Source organism: Acanthochromis polyacanthus, chromosome 15 (genome assembly GCF_021347895.1).
Source record: "Acanthochromis polyacanthus isolate Apoly-LR-REF ecotype Palm Island chromosome 15, KAUST_Apoly_ChrSc, whole genome shotgun sequence".
Classification (NCBI taxonomy): Eukaryota; Metazoa; Chordata; class Actinopteri; family Pomacentridae; genus Acanthochromis; species Acanthochromis polyacanthus.
The window spans coordinates 3,089,849-3,111,344 of NC_067127.1; the positions used below are offsets into that span (position 1 = coordinate 3,089,849).

The 21,496-nt window shown below is 42.2% G+C and overlaps 1 protein-coding gene and 1 long non-coding RNA gene across 3 annotated transcripts in view; one reads left to right on the plus strand and one right to left on the minus strand.

The window, feature by feature from the left end:
- Positions 1-21,496, minus strand: part of peli1b (pellino E3 ubiquitin protein ligase 1b) — a 58,562-nt gene that overhangs the window by 35,465 nt on the left and 1,601 nt on the right. The window lies entirely within an intron of this gene.
- LOC110962356 (uncharacterized) lies at positions 72-11,421 on the plus strand. The gene is made up of 3 exons (XR_002596431.2): positions 72-1,994; positions 8,930-9,027; positions 9,419-11,421. It is a non-coding gene; the product is annotated as an uncharacterized LOC110962356 (long non-coding RNA).

Here is a 21,496-nt window from a genome sequence, read left to right on the forward strand (position 1 = left end):
TCCACCGTTAACTCTGCAGGGTGGAGCTGGATATCTACAATTAGCCTACAATTCCTCCAATCACACAGAGAAAAAAAAAGCATTCAGCTTGATAACGGCTGAGGTTTTCTAAAAGAGGACGAAACCTCAACGTCCTGCGACAAACACCAGCTGCTCGGTGACAGAAAGTCTTCCACCAGTGAGCCAGATAGAGCTCAAAACGATCAGACCGGAGCGTAACTGATGCCTCTTCACCTCCAAGAAGAGCTGACATGATGTTTGTCTAAGCGAAGAGGCTAAATAAACTGTTAGATTTCATCAGACTGAACCATGCCAGCCAAGGGAGTGGCTGGAGAGAGCCTTTTACATAACTCATCGGTCACGGTATGAACCTCCGCAGCATTGAGCCAAAGACCCTGAAACCCACGAGAGATTACAACCAAATGTGAAACAACATGGAAGGTTTGGTGCAGATGGCAGAGTTTTTAAAAAAGAAAAAGAAAAAGAAGGAGGCCATATGGATCTGGATATCGGTCATCTGTTTATGGGCTTGAACGAAGGAAAGCGCATGGGATGAAAGGCTTCCTACAGTTTCTTGGAATGTCTTTCATTGTTTTTCCGAGCGTTATGCAGCACATCATGCTGGAGCTTTTACGACCATAGGAAAGAGGAGGACTGCTGGATCTGACCATAAACCTCATCCTAGCGAGTGGTGCTGGTCTTAAAAAACAGCTTCATCCTAACAGCACTCAATAACAAGTTAAATCATGTGTTAACCTACAAATTATGGTCAAGCATTCTGGAGATTTCTGCTTCAGTGTGGGAGGCTGTGAGTGTGTGTGTGCATCAGTGGGGGTTTAATCCACACTGAGTGTTTGTGATGGATGATAAATGCATCTGTGTGTGTGGGTGTTAGCACTGTGTGGATGTTAGCATTGTGTGGAAGTTAGCGTTGTGTGGATCCTAGCATTTGTGTGGATGTTAGCATTGTGTGGATGCTAGCATTGTGTGGAAGTTAGCGTTGTGTGGAAGTTAGCATTGTGTGGATGTTAGCATCTGTGTGTGTGTGTGTGGATGTTAGCACTGTGCAGATGTTAGCACTGTGTGGATGTTAGCATTGTGTGGATGTTAGCATCTGTGTGTGTGTGTATGTTAGCACTGTGTGGATGTTAGCATTGTGTGGAAGTTAGCATTGTGTGGAAGTTAGCATCTGTGTGTGTGTAGATGCTAGCATTGTGTGGATGTTAGCGTTGTGTGGATGTTAGCATTGTGTGGATGTTAGCGTTGTGTGGATGTTAGTGTTGTGTGGATGTTAGCATTGTGTGGATGTTAGCATTGTGTGGATGCTAGCGCTGTGTGGATGCTAGCGCTGTGTGGATGCTAGCGCTGTGTGGATGTTACCGCTGTGTGGATGTTACCGCTGTGTGGATGTTACCGCTGTGTGGATGCTAGCGCTGTGTGGATGTTACCGCTGTGTGGATGTTACCGCTGTGTGGATGCTAGCGCTGTGTGGATGCTAACGTTGTGTGGATGTTAGCACTGTGTGGATGTTAGCACTGTGTGGATGTTAGCGCTGTGTGGATGTTAGTGTTTGTGGATGTTAGCATTGTGTGGATGTTACCGCTGTGTAGATGCTAGCATTGTGTGGATGTTAGCGTTGTGTGGATGTTACCGCTGTGTAGATGCTAGCATTGTGTGGATGTTAGCATTGTGTGGGTGCATCTGGGCTGCAGTGTGTAAAGTTGCAGGGTTTGTTCAGTGGAGAGGGATTGGTTTGCACACTGTTAACATTAGATGCTCGATGGCTCGGAAACTGATCTGTGAGGAGGAGGGGGAGCCGCCAAACCTGACGCCAGATTCTCTTTTGTTTTTTTTTCTTCTTCTATTTTGCCTCCTTCTTGATCGATGAACATGAACAGTTGGTGTCGACGTTACAGAGCATCAAAAGGAAGGAAGGAGGAGAAGTCTATCCAGTCACCTGGGACACAAGAGGGAAATGTTCCTTCTCTTCCAGGGTTTGTTCTTCTGAAGCATTTTCCTAGAACTGAGGAGTTTCACAAAGTATTTGTCCACATGTATATGGCATTAACTAAAACATACCTTTTTTTTAATAGGTTTTTGTTTTTTGTTCACACCTAAATGCACATCAGTTTTTTTTAAAATTCCTTTCAAAATCATAGTTTTCAGTGTTGATGTGTAGACGAGGAAAAGATCTAGAGCGTGAATGTACTTTATATGCATAACGTGACCAAAATATTGCAGGTGCTAACCTTGATTACATATAAATTTTCAGTTATTCTTGCATTACACTAAAAAAAGAGGCATCAGGAGTAGTCCACACATGACTTCCTCCTTCCTAATGCATCACTGTTGACAGCCTGTCAGACGTTTTGATTCTAGGGTTAGAATTATACCGCACCCTGTTAGTTGGGCATGTTCTTGATAGTTGTGGTTTTGCCGTTTTAAGTACAGGGGGTCCTCGGGTTACGACGTCCTCGACCTACGGCGTTTCGTCGTTTCGTCGGAACTGATTACATGGAATTAGTTGGTGAGGGGAGCGGATGAATACATCATCACGCTTCGCTACAAGACGGCTTTGCTTACATTTGCCGCCACACTGGATTATGCTATATTTGCTAACTTCATTATGGCTCCCAAGCGTAAGTCAGACTTTTCTGATGCTTTGAAGAAAAGGAAAGCATCTCTAAGGAAGTGAAACTGGATGTAATAAAACACTCAGTGAGCTACTGTGTGAGCTTAACCACTGATTGATGTCATGATGCACGTAATGACTTTGTTTCCATTTACACCGGAGTTCCAACTTTCGGCGAAAATCTACTTACATCAGACTATAGGAACAGAACTCTGACGTAAGTCGAGGACCTCCTGTAGACTAAATTTTTGGGGGGAAGGTACACGTGAATGAGTCCGCAGTCTACACTTGTGTTGATTTCATCAGCCAAAAACTAGACAAATTAATTAAAAGAAATAATAAATAAACAAGAAGAACGACAACACCTGCTCTTCATTGTTCAGAGTTCTTATCATTTGGAGTGTTCAGAAAGCAGTATATTTCATTTAAGACAGAACTGGAAGTTGACCAGGCTTTGTGTAGCTGATGCAGTTAATATAAAAGTAACTCGATTGGCCTCAGTTAGGGGCATCCAGATGGGCTCCAGTGTCTCTTTATATATAAATAATATTATTTAGGATGGAAACAGCCACTCTGATGGTAAGATAAGTTTTATGGTAGGTTTAAGATGCACTTCAACTCGCAATTCTACAATGCTGCTCACAGAGACCTTGAAAAACTGTCTGAAACAAGTGAAAAGTATAACAATCAAATCTAACAATCACAATGGAATGATTAATGGTAATCCTCTCTCTCAAGATAATCAAGAACTACATTTTTTCTGCTGTGCAAAACAGCAGCCAGATCATTGCTGCCAAACGAGACAAAATCTCAAACCCGTCAGCACTTGGCAAATGGGTTGTTAATTTTCCATCCTGCTCACACTCTCTTCTGGTGGTGTGAATGGGAATTCAGAAATAGGGCTCCAACACCTCCTCCATTTTAAGATTCAGTTCTTTTGTTTGTTCGCTGAGATGTGAACATATTTATGGATGTGTCTCTCTCTGCAACTGGCGGCTGTCCATCCTGACTCCAAAGGGAAAAGATCAGACTCATTTCCATTCACACAATAGGTCTACAATTTTCTGTCTCAAAATAAACCCAGAATCAGCACTGGCGCACAGAAATCATTTCCATCCAGAGGAACTACAAACCAACAGAGGACCATATGACAGGAGAAATTCACTGGCTGATGCAACATTACAGAAAATTATTGCAGCTTGAACTGAATCTCTTGAAGCTGAGCTGGGTGAACACAGACAGATAAGACGGCTTTATATTCCCCACATGCACTGCTGAGGGCTCGCTTCAATAACAGAAATAAAATGACAGTGTTTACCGCGTATGAGTGCAAACATGATTTAAATTTAACTACCATCATTTTGATATTTTACTGATTCAACACAGAAATGAATAAACGCTTACATCTAACTACAGCCTCGAGCTCTGCCTGTTCAAATGTGATTTACACAAAGTCAATGTGTCGATGCACACGGGAAGTCCCAATTCCCTGCCCACTCACAGACAGACACACAGTTCTCACGTCCAACAGTCCCTGGAGGTGCTCTCCGGTGTGTTTCAGATGTGTGTGGTCCAGTATTTACACCATGATGGATGGAAATGTACTGCTGGCCAGAATCACATGAGCCCCATGACACATCACTGGGGAGGAAGAAAGGAACAACAGCGGGCATTCAGCAGATAAGACGGCCACGTCCCAGTCAGAGAACACAAGGTGGAGGTTCTGGTAACCTCTGGGTGTAACTCCTAGTAAAGAAACTTGAGAACATCTCACAGGAACATTCAACAGACCAGAGAGCACATAGAACTCCAGTCAGACAACACCTCAAGGGTCAATCTATAACTGAGGAACTTCGGAAGTCTATGCTTTATTAATAAAAAATGTCTGGATATCACTAAAATGTCGACTAAAAAACCATCTCAATTCAATAACAACCACCTTCTTATTAGCTAAACAATCAACAAATGTCATTTTTTTTATGCCGCCACAGCTGCAGGAGAACCTGCCGCCGTTGCTGAAAAAAAAATCCTAGAGGAAACACTGCATTGATTATATATAAAAAGGTTTAGAAAGCATCTAGTCTCAATTTGCCAGCCCATTCTGCAGAGCAAAATGGTCTGGCTGCATCTCAGGGTCATTTTGCTTTGACGATGCTGTATTTCTTTAAACTAATCACAGTTGTCATGGGCAGAGCTAAGCCAGGGATGTAGCCTCAGTGACAGTGGAATATTTGTACTCATGGAGACGAGCACTGTGATTAAAACGGATAATCTACAAAAAAAAAGGTCATTTTCAGTGTAGTTTGTTGCTGCTTAGAGGCTGCAGTTGTTATTTCTCACAGCAAAGAAAATTCCAACACAAACAGCAGAAGGGAAGGACGAAAACTCTGCTGCAAGTTTGCATTCAAGAAAAGAATTATTGAAATATACAGTATTTAATACGTCAAAAGAAACGTACTCCTTGAATATGCTGTATCGTGATTATTGTTAGAATAATGTGCGCATTACTTTAAAAGGTTGGAATGATTTGTTTCCTGTTGGGTAGAGTCCTGTGTTATATTAACCTATAAACATGTCTGAAGTTATTTGTTAAACACATGTAACATTATTGTTGCATTATAATCTGACTATATGAATAAATTGGTAACAGTAAAAGTATAAAGAAACTGAATATGGAAATACTGCATTAAATCAGACTTACTATCCTGATATTAATCCTTTGGTCTACTGAAGGTCAACAAACAGCAAAAAAAAATGGCAATTACAGCTTCCTTTTGTAATGTCTTTCAAGTTATTTTAGACATTCCAAGAAACAAAACATTATTGTGAAATGATCATTCGTAGAAACAGTTGAATCTTGTAGGTCTAGTCATCATATTTACTCCCTCCAGCAGCTCATGGCCACCTAAGCACAAGGATTATTTGATTACCACCAAATCTGTCTTCGGCGGGTCTTGGTTTTGTTGTCGGGCAGAACAGTAATTCCTTCCTGAGTCTACCGAAAGCCATAAATGTAGATGTGAATAAACGCAAGGCTTAATGTGTGATGAACGTCCTGCTTACTCAGGATGGTGCGCACATGCTCTAAGATGGCTAATAAAAAATTAATTAGCTTCAGCCCATCTGTCAATTTTTATGCGAGGTCGATTAAATTTCCTCCCTTTTTAAGGAAACATATTAGAAGACATCCACACAGTGTGCAGGAACCATTAGCTTACACCAGAGACCTGATAAACCTGTGCACAAAGCAGACCACTTCCCCATGTGGCGTTTTTAATACAGAGTCCACATAGACACTGAAGTCGCCAATATTAAGCCACGCTGAGCTACTTTTAAGAGGATCTTCGATAGCTGTGACTATGACGGAAAAAAGGAGTCGTCTGTAACAAGGCCGATTAGAATAATCCACTTGGGCCTGATGCCAAGCACTTGACCAGAGGAAGCGTTGCCACAACAATACTCACACTCATCAGCTACGAACAGCCAGGCATGAAATATGTGGAGCGGGTCAGGAAAAGGACTTGAACATTAGAAACAAGGTGAGGAATGTAAACCCAAGCTGTTGTTGAAAGCAGATTTTAACATAGTGAAGACAGCATCAGCAGCCACCGGCCTCACACTAAAGGCCTCTACACACTCTGTGATTTTAACAGTCTTGTAAGTTCCCAGCTTGCTACGCTGTACGACATGAATCTAATAATCTTTGGGCACGACGTGAAGTTTGCTCTGTGCAGACTGAACGATGAAAACACAGCTGAATCTCAGCCTACTATGTACGTGATTGGACGTGAACGCGCAAGAATAAAACGTCACCAGCATGTGACATCCATCCATTAAAACAATTAACCGAAGCATACACAAACCTTACAATCACAGGGAAACTAGCCAAACATTAACCCTACAATCACAGGGAAACTAGCCAAAAATGAACCCTACAATCACAGGGAAACTAGCCAAACGTGAACCCTACAATCACAGGGAAATTAGCCAAACATGAACCCTACAGTCACAAGGAAACTAGCCAAACGTGAACCCTACAATCACAGGGAAACTAGCCAAACATGAAACCCTACAATAACAGGGAAACTAGCCAAACATTAACCTTACAATCACAGGGAAACGAGCCAAATATGAACCCTACAATCACAGGGAAACTAGCCAAACGTGAACCCTACAATCACAGGGAAACTAGCCAAACGTGAACCCTACAATCACAGGGAAACTAGCCAAACGTGAACCCTACAATCACAGGGAAACTAGCCAAACATGAAACCCTACAATCACAGGGAAACTAGCCAAACGTGAACCCTACAATCACAGGGAAACTAGCCAAATATGAACCCTACAATCACAGGGAAACTAGCCAAACGTGAACCCTACAATCACAGGGAAACTAGCCAAACGTGAACCCTACAATCACAGGGAAACTAGCCAAACGTGAACCCTACAATCACAGGGAAACTAGCCAAACATGAAACCCTACAATCACAGGGAAACTAGCCAAACGTGAACCCTACAATCACAGGGAAACTAGCCAAACATGAAACCCTACAATCACAGGGAAACTAGCCAAACATGAAACCCTACAATCACAGGGAAACTAGCCAAACATGAACCTTACAATCACAGGGAAACTAGCCAAACATGAGCCCTACAATCACAGGGAAACTAGCCAAACATGAACCCTACAATAACAGAGACACTAGCCAAACATGAACCCTACAATCACAGGGACACTAGCCAAACATGAACCCTACAATCACAGGGAAACTAGCCAAACGTGAACCCTACAATCACAGGGATACTAGCCAAACATGAACCCTACAATAACAGAGACACTAGCCAAACATGAACCCTACAATCACAGGGAAACTAGCCAAACATGAACCCTACAATCACAGGGACACTAGCCAAAAATGAACGGAGCCCCCGTCCTGCTGACATTTATGTGTTTGGAGAGAAATCCCACAAAAAGGAGAATAAGGAGAATATGGACACTGCAGTTCCACCGCTATATCCTTCCATGCTTCGTCCTTTTCTGTCCGGTTGTGGTACGAGCTGGAGGACAGGTCAAAAAGGGTTCTGCTGCCACAACTCTACCAGGCTGTCTTCTTTGTTTAAATACGTGTTTTGATGCTGCAAATCATCTATTTCGGTTTAGCTCCAGTGTGGCACTGATCAGTACGTCATTTCATCCTGAATTTCTATTGGTTACTTAGTTGTCGTAGGTCGTAGCAGTCACGATGTGAGATAATCGCCCAGAATTTTATGGCAGCTTGTCTTTGGTCAGTATGACAACAGCCGTCCTTGAATCTGACTCACAGTGCAATGTAGGATCACTGATTTAGAGCCAAGACCAAAGATATCACCACAGTTCTCTCACCGTTGTTATCTTTGGTCTGGGACGGCCAAAACACGCGCAGTGCGTTGACGCCTTTAAACCAAACCCATGAGGACACACGCTGATACATCCCATAAATGCTGCTGAAGAGTCGACACACATCACACCTCTGTGACCTATTTCAGCCGTGAACATGACACCGATCCGCTTCAGTAAAACACACATTTTACTTCAAAAGTATGCTAAGTGCACCCAGGACCAGACCTTTTCTCATGCACCATTCCCACCTCCACCCAGCGGCCCTAAAGAGGCAGACTGCAGTCGGACCCTTCGGCGCCAAATGCCTGCTGAGAATTAAATTAACTCATCAAAACAAACTACCGGTTGCTCTGGAAGCTCCAAGGGACTGGCAGCTCCCCAGAATCCAGGACGGGACCACTCCCACCAAAACAGGGACCTCAGTTTGGACATGAATGTAGTCAGTTCACCAGGAAAAGAGGTGAATCTGACTCATGAGAGATGTGTCATGTCATCCCAGTGTTTCCTTCTTTCCCTTACACAGTCTAATATAAGCAGTTTAGGAAGAGTAATTAAAAACACTGGCGCTTCCTTGTTTTATTTTTTTATTTTTTGATGAATAATGTTTAGAATATCCTTGTGAATCAGGCTTCCCAAATTCTAACTTGGGCTGTCTCCAATTAAAGAGAATTAAATGAGTCTAGATTCTTGTGTGGCTCAAACTGTAAACTCTGTTTGTCTGGTGGGTGGAAGAAATGAATTTCACATTAGGACCTTTAATCTGCAGACCAACACAAAAACCATGTCAGACCTTTCCAGCCAACAGTTTTTAGATTACATAATGTTTCTATGACCACAGTTCTTTCCCAGAGTTATATTTCAAGTGTGTCTAAATGAACTCCTCTGATTATTTTTCCCTTATTGTCTCCCTAATTTAGCAGGTTTCCATCCATAACTCTGCTGTTGAAAAGCATAAGACCAGGAGAGCATCATAAATGGACAAGGACTCCCTTAGGGTTGAAAGTGACATTTTTTGGTAAATTGCTTCATCTTTTGGTCTAAAAAGTGGCAAAGAACAGTAAAAAAAAAAACACTTAAATTTGAGTTTTTTCCACTCTTCTATTTACTAGCCTCAGCAGAACAACAAAAATTCATACTTGAGATACCAAACACAACAAATTCTTGTCATTTTTGCTTAAAAAACAACATCTATATTTGTTTAAACTCTCTCAAAACTCTGAGATAATATGACTGACTGGGATCGAATGATGCTCTGGACATTACAGCATGGTGAACTGACAAATAGAAGAGTGTTTTTTGGTGTCGGTTGGAGCTGGACTGTGTTAAAAGGTCACTGTGACAGTTTGTTCCTGTGGTTCTCTGTCCACTCTGTAACTAGGGGTTGCTGTTTTCGGTTTCCAATGCAGGTCCTGCTTGGACAGGAGGAGGCTAACCGATGACAGAAGGCAGGAGGGGAGAAACAGGAGGGATGCTTCAGATTACAGCCTCATCAATGATTCAGTAGGAAGAACGCACACCGGTGTAGACACACAGACAACAAACAGCGCTGTTGGAGGACGTGCAACGAGACACAAACAGAAGAACAAGCTCCTGGACGAGCAGAAACGGCACAATGGCAGATGCAGATGTATAATATAAGCAGCAGTCAGACGCTGATGCATGCGGCATGCAGTGAAATGTGTGCAGTCATGCATGGAGGACTGACTGTACTTGAACTGGATATCTGCACACGTGGATGTATAGTCGTATGTACATGCTATCAAACACAAACACATATCCGTGTTTCGATCGCTTACACTATCTCACATTTATTTCCTGGAGGCTTCACTCAACACTGACCTGAAACCAACTCTATACCCTAACATTTAATTGTGTAAATTATAGGGAATTTGTGTTTTCATGATTCTCTGGTGTTACATTGTGTAATGGTGAGCACTCTGGACTCTGAATCCAGCAATCCAAGTTCAAATCTTGGTGGGACCTAAGACTTTGCAACTTTCCTCTCATGGGACTAACAAAGGATATTCTATTTGTTATATACATTAAGATATAATTTCTTCCTTTTCGTGTCATGCACACAACCTCATGGGTTTGCCATAGACCAGTATACTAACACTGCAGCAGTACGACCAAAACACACGTTATTCTGCTGCTCAGTTCTCAAACAAAACATGTTCCTTCTATCCAGGTCTGACAAAGAAACTCTGCCATGAAAAAAATTCCTGTTCTAAAACATAATCAGCTACCAGACAGTAAAACATCAAATGAACCTCATTCTAAATCACACAGCAAACAAAGTCTGTCCTTCAGCTTTAAACCTAACTGTCTCTACAGCTGATGGTTCCTGAGTGTAACTGTCACTCAGGCATTGCTGTTTTGCTGAAATTATTCTTCACATAAGGTTCCACGCTGTATCTGTCCTTTATAAAACAATGAGTTGATGAACAGACCATTCTTCCCTAAACCAAAGAAACATATTCCTCTTTATCTCCTGAACATCATAGAATAACCCCACCACCTCACAGCCATTTCAACCCAGGGGAAACACTGAAAGGTATGTTTGGAATTTTGAATCTGTCATTTTTGTATTTTTTCCTCCTTATATGTCTTTACAGCAGTCATACGGCACCCGTCAGTTTCCTTCTATAATTTTATCATCTCATGTGTCTATATTGCAAACTAGGGCTGGCCTGAATAGTGGTTTCTGGCCTCCGGATATTCGGACCCTATTAAAGACAAATATCCGAATATTCGTTCCGCCCTGTAACGTCCGACGGGGGGCGGGGCTTGTGGCATAGACGGCCCAAATATTCGGATCCGTTCGTCTGGTCTCCCGGGTCCAAATTTTACCTTCGTTTTGTCTTCAGTTAAACTGAAGAATTCCCAAACAGCGGAGGTCTTCAGCATCTTGTCTTGTTTTTATGCAGCGAAGTGAAGCGTGACGTCAGAGTCGGCAGCAACCCAGCCATTCGGGTGGTGGTAACAAACACGAATGGAGGAGCCGAACGCGGTGGGATGAGCCAAAGTGGGCCAAAGGCGAAGGGAAGACACAAGCTCTGAATATTTTCGTCTGGGGGGAGGAGGGGCGCGAATATTCGGATACCAAAATTAATATCCGGATACCGTCGTAGCGAACGAATATTCGGCTATTCGGGATATTCGAGTCCAGCCCTATTGCAAACATCCAATGTTATTTTTCTTTTCACTCAACATCTCTGGCATGTCTGTCCATTCTGAGGAGGAATCAATCCTCAGGTGTTTTTGCCCAACTATATTTTTCTTGTTCATTTTTTTTCGAGGGTAATTCAGGTTCAGAGATCAGAGCAGGCTGTACGCTGAACAGATTTTTTATCCTGCGAGACAGATCTGTGATTTACGACACTGTGCTAAATAAATATAACTGACTTGACTTGTTTTTCACCACAACACTAGTGATTCACAACATCAGGGACTTATACATGTGAGTTTCATCTCCTGATTTTACAAAGCGTGCAACGTGACCTACCTAGAAGCAGGAGGGAAAATACAGAACCTTTTGAAAATGCCATTAAAGTCGTGAATATGTATTTAGGACCGTGATGTAAATAACTGAGGAAATGGGTGGATGAATCCTCTTCATTGAGGGCGTTATTGAGGTCAACATGTGTCATTGCACCGTCGTACTCTACAGCAGGGTGTCACAGATGAAGTAAAACTGCTTCACCATCAGTTTACATTATTTTGACAAATAAGTGATGGCACACGTTGCAAAAAGGAATCTTTGCTCTTTCCACTGTTTCATTTACACTGAATGTAAAACAAACGGAAAGCTTTTACAATCCAGAGATAAACACAGTTTGCAATGAATTATCCCCATTATTCATTATCACGTTGGGGTGGTCATTTTCTGCTTTAGTTGCACATTCATCATCTCTTTCAGGGCAAAATTTCAGTGTTTATAAATGTGAGAATGTTTTATTGACTGTCCACGCTGCTTATTGTCTTTGAGGAAGGAATTCTGATGAGCGCTGCAGCAATTAGGTATTGATTAAATGGGTTTTATAGATTTGAACGATCTATCAACAACCGTCATTACGCCTACAGCAGTTTAGTCGACTGTAAACATTGGAGTTGGTGCTTTCCTACCAATGATGATAAACTACTTGGACCATGTGAGGACTATCATTTCATATAGTCATAAACAAGTGAGCTAGAGGTATAACATGCCAACAATTGAGTTTCCTCATAAAATGAACTAAGAGTCTGTAACTACTAGGGCTGGACCCGAATATCCGGATATTCGTTCGCTACGGCACTATCCGGATATTAATTTGGTATCCGAATATTCGCCCCCCCACCCCCCGTCGGACGTTACCATGCGGAAAGAACATGCCGCATTACTGTCTTCCCTCCGCCTTCTTCCCACATCAGCACTTATCGGCTCATCTCGTCCTGTGATCACATAAACATATACACATATGTCTATGTGATCACTCCCTCCTCCCCCCAGACGAAAATATTCGGAGCTCGTCTCTTCCCTGCGCCTTCGGCCCATTTCGGCTCATCCCGTCGTGTTCTTCGGCTCATCTCGGCTCATCCATTCGTGTTTGTTACCACCACCCGAATGGCCGGGTGGCTGCCGACTCTGACATCACGCTTTACTTTGTTACATAAACCACAAGACAAGATGCCGAAGACCTCTGCTGAAGACAAAACGAAGGCAACGAAGGTCGGTTTACACTGGGTTCAATCTGTCATCAGGAAATGTTGGCCAGAACTTTCTAAAAATGAAAAAGGATCTGAATTTTCGGGCCGTCTGTGTCACAAGCCGCTGCCACTACCGCACCTCCGCCGTCGCACTGCGCCGGCCAGCCCTCGTAACTACAGATGAAAACATCAGGGGAATAAAGACTGCCTGAGTTGCATGTTTGAAGCTGATCCGTGTTTCCGTTCCTGTTTGGGTCCTTGCAGTGTTGCTGAACGGCTGCTTTTCCCTGAGGGCGTACCAGGGAGTGGTTGGTGTAGGTCTAATTGTGCTGCACCTGGTCATAGTTTGTAATCATTAGCTGTCGTCCAGCCAAATGAAACGAGCTAATACTGAAGGCTGCTAGCGCTCAGGCTACAGTGGAGTTAGTTTGGGGTTTTGGCATCGCCTCCACCTCACATTTCTGGCTCCTTTTCCTGCGCATTTTAAAACAAAACAGACTTAACAATTCTGGAAATGACTGGGACTTAAAGTTTATCTTTGCTCTAAACAACAATTTTACATATCACAGATCTAATTGCATTCAGGAATTGCCAGTTCTTCTTGTCTTTCATATCTCAGCAACTTTCAGCATTTGTGTTGTTGAGTACGAAGGCCGTAGGACTGATTATTTAATGGATTTCCAGCAATTACTGCCCAGTCTTTCTCTGCATTAATGGAAACAGCAGTCCTCCCCGAGGAAACCATAGCATCAACAAGCTACACACTCCATCGTTGGTGTGTGTGTGCATGCAATGATGTACACATAAGTTCATTTGAGACAGGAAGCCTGGAAAGTGAGGCAGGAAATGGTGATCAAGGCTGATCAGAGGAAGGTTGATAATTACAGACCCTTGTGTACATCTGAAAACGTGTCTGCAGCGTGTATGTGTGTTTGCAAGGCGCTAAATCCTATCAGCGGTTTCACCTGCAGTCGTCTGTGTGAACACGGAAACCACAGTGATGGTATCTCCACAATCTACAAAAACCTTTCTCTCAGGTGCTCTGCAAAACCTCAACAGCACTTTCAGTTTCTGCTCACTAGAATGGTGAATTCTGACTAAATGAACGTAAAATGAGGCCATTACATTAGCAGGCTGTGGTTTAAGTCTGGGTGGAGGTGTTGCATTCACCATCAAAGACGCACACAGAACAGAAAGGTGAGAAACTGAAAGCAGTTGGCGTTTCTGACGGAGCAAACAGACGTCGTTCAAGGTAGGAAAATGACAGCAGTGTCAACAACTGGCACATTAGAGTAGCACAGGGCTTTTCCTGCAAAAACAGGCTGTTGGTGCCTTCCAAGGAGGGGTTAGCAATAGTGCCAAAATGCTAAGAAGTAAGCTGGACATTTTTGTTCATCAAATGGTCAGGAAACTGGTAAGGCATTGCCTTTACTGTACACAGACCAGTGGTTATTATCACCCCCCTAAAGACCAAAGCTGGGCCAGGAAAAACCCGGTACCCGCTCCTGTGGTAGTCCTGCTCTTCCCTAATAAATCATTAGGTTGGTAAAACAGGAAATGGTAACTTTGGTAACTTTTATTTTCCTTTACTTTAGTCGTGGTCTGGTCTTGCTGTCTTGGCTGAACATATACGGGTCACTGCAAAGGACGCAACGAGCACTATCATTTAAATGGATATAGAAACCTTACCAGCTGAGCTTCAGTGGCTAAAAGCAGCAAATGTGGAGAATTTTTGTATTAAACGTTTTTCATCAGCATGTTTGAGCTCTCCATGTGTCAGCACAACTCGGACATTAACTGACATTTTTTCCTAGAACTCCACCAACTTTTACAAATAAGGATTCTATTCATGAGATCCACTGACGTACCGTAAGAGCTAAAAAAAAGCTGCCAGAAAGGGACTGGACTCCTGAACAGCCTCGCTAGGTTTAATTTCCAGGTCTCCGTCACTTTTCCTGAATGAGGAGCTTTCAGCAGGAGAGAAAGTCTTTGTGAGGAAATGAAAGAAAGACACAAGGACAAACTTCGTCCTTATGGAACCAAACGAGCCACCAGACCGACCCCTGAGCAGAATTATACCACTAAAGGAGCTCCTCAACTAAAATATTCTCTCCACGGAGGATCTGCATTAGGATAGATGTGCGGTGAAGAAGTAGCGCTTTTACATTCGGAGAAAGCACAATGAATCGTTGAATGTATTTCCAGCTCACAGGTCTTGTTATTGTCCTCTTACACTGTACAGTTGCTGCAAGTTCGTTCAATTCATCCATAATTCATGCAGTTTACAATAAACTGATTTCTCCACGGCCTGAATTTACATAATTTATATGATAATGTAGATGTGTGGTGACCTACAGGAGGAATTTTATTATCGCCAGAAAATAGTAGGAAGGAAAATTGAGGCTTTTGGCCCCGATGATAAATTTATGCAGGAACTTTAAACTCATACTTGCAGTTAGTTCCAAAATCTGTTTTGCAAAATCTAATCCCCATCTCTCCACCACTGTGAGAGTACCAAGATCAAAAAGCAAATCAGCTCACAAAATTATATGATGAAGGACATGAGTTAGTTGTGCTGCCAAACAAGTGAGCCGAGTCAACAGCCAGAGCTTTCCAGGTGGAGTTTTTAATTTATGCTTAAGTCATTTCAAGATGTTTGCTATAATGAGGCTGCATGCAGGTGTGTTCAAACAGAAGAAGAGCTCGATTTTAGGCGGGGTGACGGCACAGAAACTCAGCTCAAAGAAACCAGTGTACACAAACAGACATTTGTTTGCTCGAGGTGTTAAACCGTAGAAAAGACATCTTTAAGCTCACTGACGATGCTGTAACTTGAGCAACAACCCAACTCTTATCCTAAAGCTGTAAATGATAATTCTGGTTAATTTCAACCTAGGTTACACTTACTTCACATCCACTATCTCTGTTTTAGAGAATCAAAACAACATCAGAGCAGGAAAAGCCTCCTACAGCTGTTAAAATAAATGGGATTTTTATATGAATCATTTCATATGTTTGGCCAAAAATGAAGCAGCTGCCTGGAAACGGAGAGGTATTTGTTTAGCATCCAGTTTGAACACACTTTTTGACTAATAATAATATTAATATTTGGTAATATTTGGTTTTCCGGGCGTACCAATTGAAAATAAGTCACACGTCTATCCTTACTGTCCGGCCACTGAGCAGACTAAAGACTTGGAGCAAAACTGCTTGTTAGCAAATGTGCCAGAAGCTGACAGTGATTGTGACTAAAGGGAGAGTAGAGGAGGATTGTCCTGAAGCACCGCTGTGGAAAAACCGCTGGTGGTTTAACGCTCCCCTCCTCTCTTATTCCCTACCTTGCAGAAACAAGGCCATAAAATCGTGCCCACTGTCTGACCCACTTTCTGTGACAGACGTAATCTCCGTGCACAAACTCCAGCCTGTTTACCAGCCCGGCGGAGGGTAAGCCGGACCGGGTGGAGCGTGCCAAGCTTCTCTCACACAGCGGGGGGAAAAGCTGCCGCTCAGCTGTGCCGACGATTACGACGCCGAGCTCGACGACGCCTGATAAAACTACTCGCGGCGGGCACGTGCACGCAGAAAGATAACTGCAAACGCGAAACAAAAGCCGTCTCTATCGCTAAGGTTTAAAAGGACACAGCTGTTGGTCTGAGTCTCAAATATACTCATCAAGGTGTTAGTCACCAAATGACTGTCAGCTTTCCACTGAGTAATAAAAGCAGGTCTCTTTCTACAGAGTCAGTCTGCATTCATTCATTCATTCAAAATCTAAACGCATGCATTCTACTTCATTTAACCTCTTTCTCAGCTTATTCTGAGTTGCTTCTGGGGTCTTTGTTCACTTTTTTCTGTGGCTGTTGGATGTAATGTGATGGTACGCTTTTAAAATAATATATTCTACGATTTCCACTCCAGCAGTGATCGTAACACACCTTCCGTTTACGAAATAACAGGGCTTGGGACGTTATTTAGGCTAGATGAAGCGCTCAGCACACCCACACACAAAACACACCGGCTTGAACGAATTAAACTCTATTTTAGCACTTATTTCGCAACCAAATTTAGACAAGAACGTGTCGTTTCTTAAATCTAATTCTCTAATTTCTTAAATGAGCACAAGTGCCGTGTAGTTTCAGAAGCTCTAAATGCTCTCAGAAGCTCATGCATTTTATAATAAAGTGCATTTTATTATAAAATCTTGCACTGTTACTACTACAGCATCGTTTCAGCGTCCTTTTATCCTTAATGTGGATTTAAATGCAAGAACAACTCTGCTGAATCTTAAAGCACTCAACTCAAAGCCACATTTATCAGACTGACAGCAAGGACTTCTGTAATTCAAATACAGCGTTTTAAAAGAGTCATTTTAGATCACAAAACTGGCCGACTTACACGGGACATTCTGATCTTTAACTGAAATGAGAACATCATTGATAAAATGGGGCGATGGCGTTTTTTTTTTTGTCCAGTCCAGACCAGGCTGAGACTGGGAGGCCTCTCGGTGTCCCTACAGACCGGGTTACTAAGGAGACCAGCAGCACTGAGCCTCCATTAAGACACCAGAGCTCTCTCTGCACTCCTGTCTGACACCATTGGCTCGGGTTTCCTCCCTGAAACTGAGACTCTAAACCATGTTGGAGAACATAGACAGACGCATTCAGGGCTGTAGCCAACACACCCTGTTCAAATGGACAAACGTCTGTGTCTTGCACCAGCCCCCGTTACACAACAAACACTGCTCTGTTAATGATGCTGTGAGAATCCAAACTTAAACAGTCTGCACAAAAACACAACAAAAATTTCTTCCTTCTGCCTTAAGCCGGGCAGTAATCTCCTGGCAGCTCTGTTTGGTCGATGTTAAGGAGCTGATATGGACCCAAACTATTCAATGAAGTCAGAAGTTATGCTAGCAGAAAACTGATTCCAACAGAGCAGTTTATAAACACACGACTGGATGTTTCCTGCACTATGGATCTGTAGCTGTGAGTTTGTGTTTGCTGACTCTGCTGTTATTCTACGCTCTTCTTAAGCTGTTTTCTGACTAAAGCATACAAACATACATGCAGCAATTTGCTGAAGCGTAAAAATATCAGATGACAGCAGGACTGCAACTCGCATGTATTATCATTGTCGATCGAAATATCCCATTATTTTCTTGAGTAATCAATTACTTGTCTTGTCTCTAAAATGCATTTACCAAAGTCCAAAATTACTTGTTTAGTCCACAGCTTAACCCTCCTGTTGTCCTCATTTACAGGCACCAAAAAATATTGTTTCCTTGTCTGAAAAAAATTTAGCAAAAAAATTCCGCAAATTTCTGATAATTTGCAAAACCTTCAGGAAGAAAATTCCAATAATTCCTTAAAAGTTTCCCTTGAAAGTTATACTTTTAAAAAAATCCCCTAAATTTGGAAAGAAAATTCTTGTAAACATTTTCAAAAAATGAGTAAAAATCTTCCCAAAAAATCCTACAAATATCTTAGTGATTCCATATATATCAGTAAAACTTCTAATATTTTCTTTAAGAACATTTACACAAAAAACAACCAAAACAAAGTGAATTTTGGTTTGTTGAAGAAACATTTTTAACATTTCTTTTTTGCAACAAAAAATGTTCAAATATTTCCCAAAATGTTGAAAATGTGGACATCAGAATTTTCACTGTGAAAATATTTATTTTTTCCACATTTTCAAACTTTAAAACGGGTCAGTTTGACCCACAGTACAACACGAGGGTTAAAGATATTCTAGATATTTTAAAGATTTTTTTCCTTGGAAAATTACTCAAACCAATTAGCAAAATAATTGGTGATTAATTTAGTAGCTGACAAATAATTAACTGTAAAAAACAAAAAAAAAGACGCAATCAAGCACTTCAGGTTTAACATTAGTCAAACTGGTTGGTTTGACCATGCAAAGAATTTCCCTTTTAAATAATTTGTCATCACTGTCTTTTAAATGACAGATCATTCAAAAGGTGAATCTCATCATCAGGTGGAAGAGGTTCACTGTGTAACTTACAGAATATGCATAAAAAAGTGCAAAATGAATTTAGAAACTGTCTCAGCCTCAGTGTGCTGCACTGCAGTTTGAATTTCAAAGTTCAGACGACTTCTTGTTCCAGTTCTGAAGACAGAACTAAAAACAGAAAATTCAAAGTTTCCTGATCTCCCGTGGTGCACACAGATATGACGCATGTCTGTCTTTTCTGTGACATCTCCAACAGCGAAGGGAAGCAGGGAGATTTTATCAGCGACCCAACTCATCACATCACCGCTTGCAAACTGGGACAGGCTGAATGAGGCGTGGGGGAGAAAGAGAGAGAGAGTGGGGGAGGAAGGGAAGGGAGGATGGTGAAAGACACAGAGGTGAAATGAGATGGGAGATACAGAGGGAGGGGGAGGGAAGTCATTAACTGGAAATCAAGCTGGATGCAAAAACAAAGACACCACATCCAACGACATCTAAAACTCCACTCCTTCCTGCTGCTGGTATCCGTGTGCTGAGAACAAGCAGCGAGACAACACGGACCGGCCTTCAGTTGAAGAACATGGCTTTAGTTTCATCTACAGTCATGGAAAAATGATCAGACCACCCTTGTTCCATCAATTTCCTGTTCATTTTAATGCCTGGTACCACTACAGGTCCATTTGTTTGGACAAATACAACGATAACAACAAAAATATCTCATAAGGGGCATTGTCTGGTTGGAAAAAACAGTCACTGGAGGCAGGAAAGATTTCCAGCTGATGGAGGGAGACTGTTTTCTAGAGTAGCCCCAAACCTGACCTGGTTCATTCTCCCTGTTCCCCCCATACTGAAACTACCCCAGATGGTCTCTGATCCACCCCCATGTTTTACTGTAGGGGCAGACAGTCTGGTTTGGAGCTTCTCCAGGCTTCCTCCTAACCAGTAAGTTGGTTGGAGTGGACATCAACTGAAAACTGGATCCATCCCTGAAGAGAACCTTAGTCCAATCATCAACAGTCCAATCCATGTGATCCCCAGTGCTGCTGATGACGTGAAATGTCCTCTTATATACCCGGGAATACAATGAAGCTAAAGCAGGTCAAATAGGACATAAATGGTCTGTATTTATATAGCGCTTTAATATACTTGCAAGGTACCCAAAGCGCTTTACGAGATACGTCACATTCACCCATTCACACACACATTCACACACTGATGGCGGGAGCTGACATGCAAGGCGCTAACCACGACCCACCAGGAGCAATTAGGGGTTCACTGTCTTGCTCAGGGACACCTCGACATGAGCACGATGGGCTGAGGATCGAACCGGCAACCCTCCGGTTGCAAGACGGCCACTCTACCCACTGAGCTATGCCACCCCATAAAGTATTATGGAATCAGCCGCATTAATTGTCCATTGTACTCTTCAGGTAATAAACCTTTAGTGGCACCAGGCATCAAAATGAACAAGAAATTGAAGAAAACAAGAGTGGTCTAATCATTTTTTCCATGACTGCTTCGACATTTTGGCAAACACTTGAGTTTTCTTCCTTTGCGTGAGTTCGATGAGATAATTGATCCCAGCGGTTAGCCTAGATGAGCATAAATAACTAACGCTAACCTAACCTGAACTATTTAACCATCTATAACTTCTTCCTGAATCTCCACATCTCTAAGAACAAGCAGACTGCTCAATCATCAGCATTTCACATCAGTATTTATTATTATTAACGCCCTATAGGTGATTAGTGGACAGACTTCTGATGCCTGTCGTAGCCAAAGTAAGAAATCGCGGGTTGTGTGCCAGCGTGCAGTGATGACAATTCTAATTCCAGATCGAGACATGAATATGACGGTTGGGGGTTATTTTTGATGGAACTGGTTCTCTGTGACTAATTTTACATGAAATATTCTCCACAATGTGCTGCCACGGAGGCATTTAAACCCGTTCTCTGCAGTGGATCTAGTTTTTATTTCAGCTTCTGTGTGAAATAAAGGGTTAGAGGTTCGGGTTTGCTGAATTCCTTATCAGGCAATGTTCCCGTTCTCACTGAGCGCTCGCTGTGACGGGTCAGCATGCAGGCTGGATGTAAACTAATACCTGCATGTCTGAAGCCTCCACACACACACACACACACACACACACACACACACACACAGGTACAGTCAATCAGCTTTATCTTTATAGAGCTTCTGATTTCTTGCGAGATACAGAGAGAAAGCAGGTGCATGTGCAAAACTACGATCCCCAGAGCAGCTTCTTCCCCTAACGGCCAGCTGAGCCGTTCCTCCACACCTGTACAGTAAACCAGTGGCTATGTTCAGTACTTTCTGCAGTTTGCACTGTATCATCATGCAGCACTTATCCTTTTGCACTGCTGTGTCTATATATTCCTTTCTAGCTTTGCATATTTATTCATTTATTTAGACGGGACAGTGCATATTAATGAGCATACAATCTCATAACAGTTTGCACCAGGTTGCATTAAATATGTCGGATTTAGCACAAGGCTAATTTTCATCTGTTGTCCCACACATAAAAGAAAAACATACAAACGTCTAAAACAATATAGTAAAACAAAGATGATAAATTAGTTCTGGCTGGGTTAAACATACCCTAAAGTGTATATAGTTAAAGAGCCTGATTTTAAAGTGCCTGAATTCCTCCATGTTCAGCAGTTTGATTGTTAATCAGCCGTCTGTTAAAGGTGACAAAAGTGCATCTTTCTCAGACAGCTAGAGGTAAAAGTAGTTTATGCAACCTTTAACTCTGTAAAATCCACTGTTGCAGAAATACATCAGTTTTATTTTTTTAAATATCATTT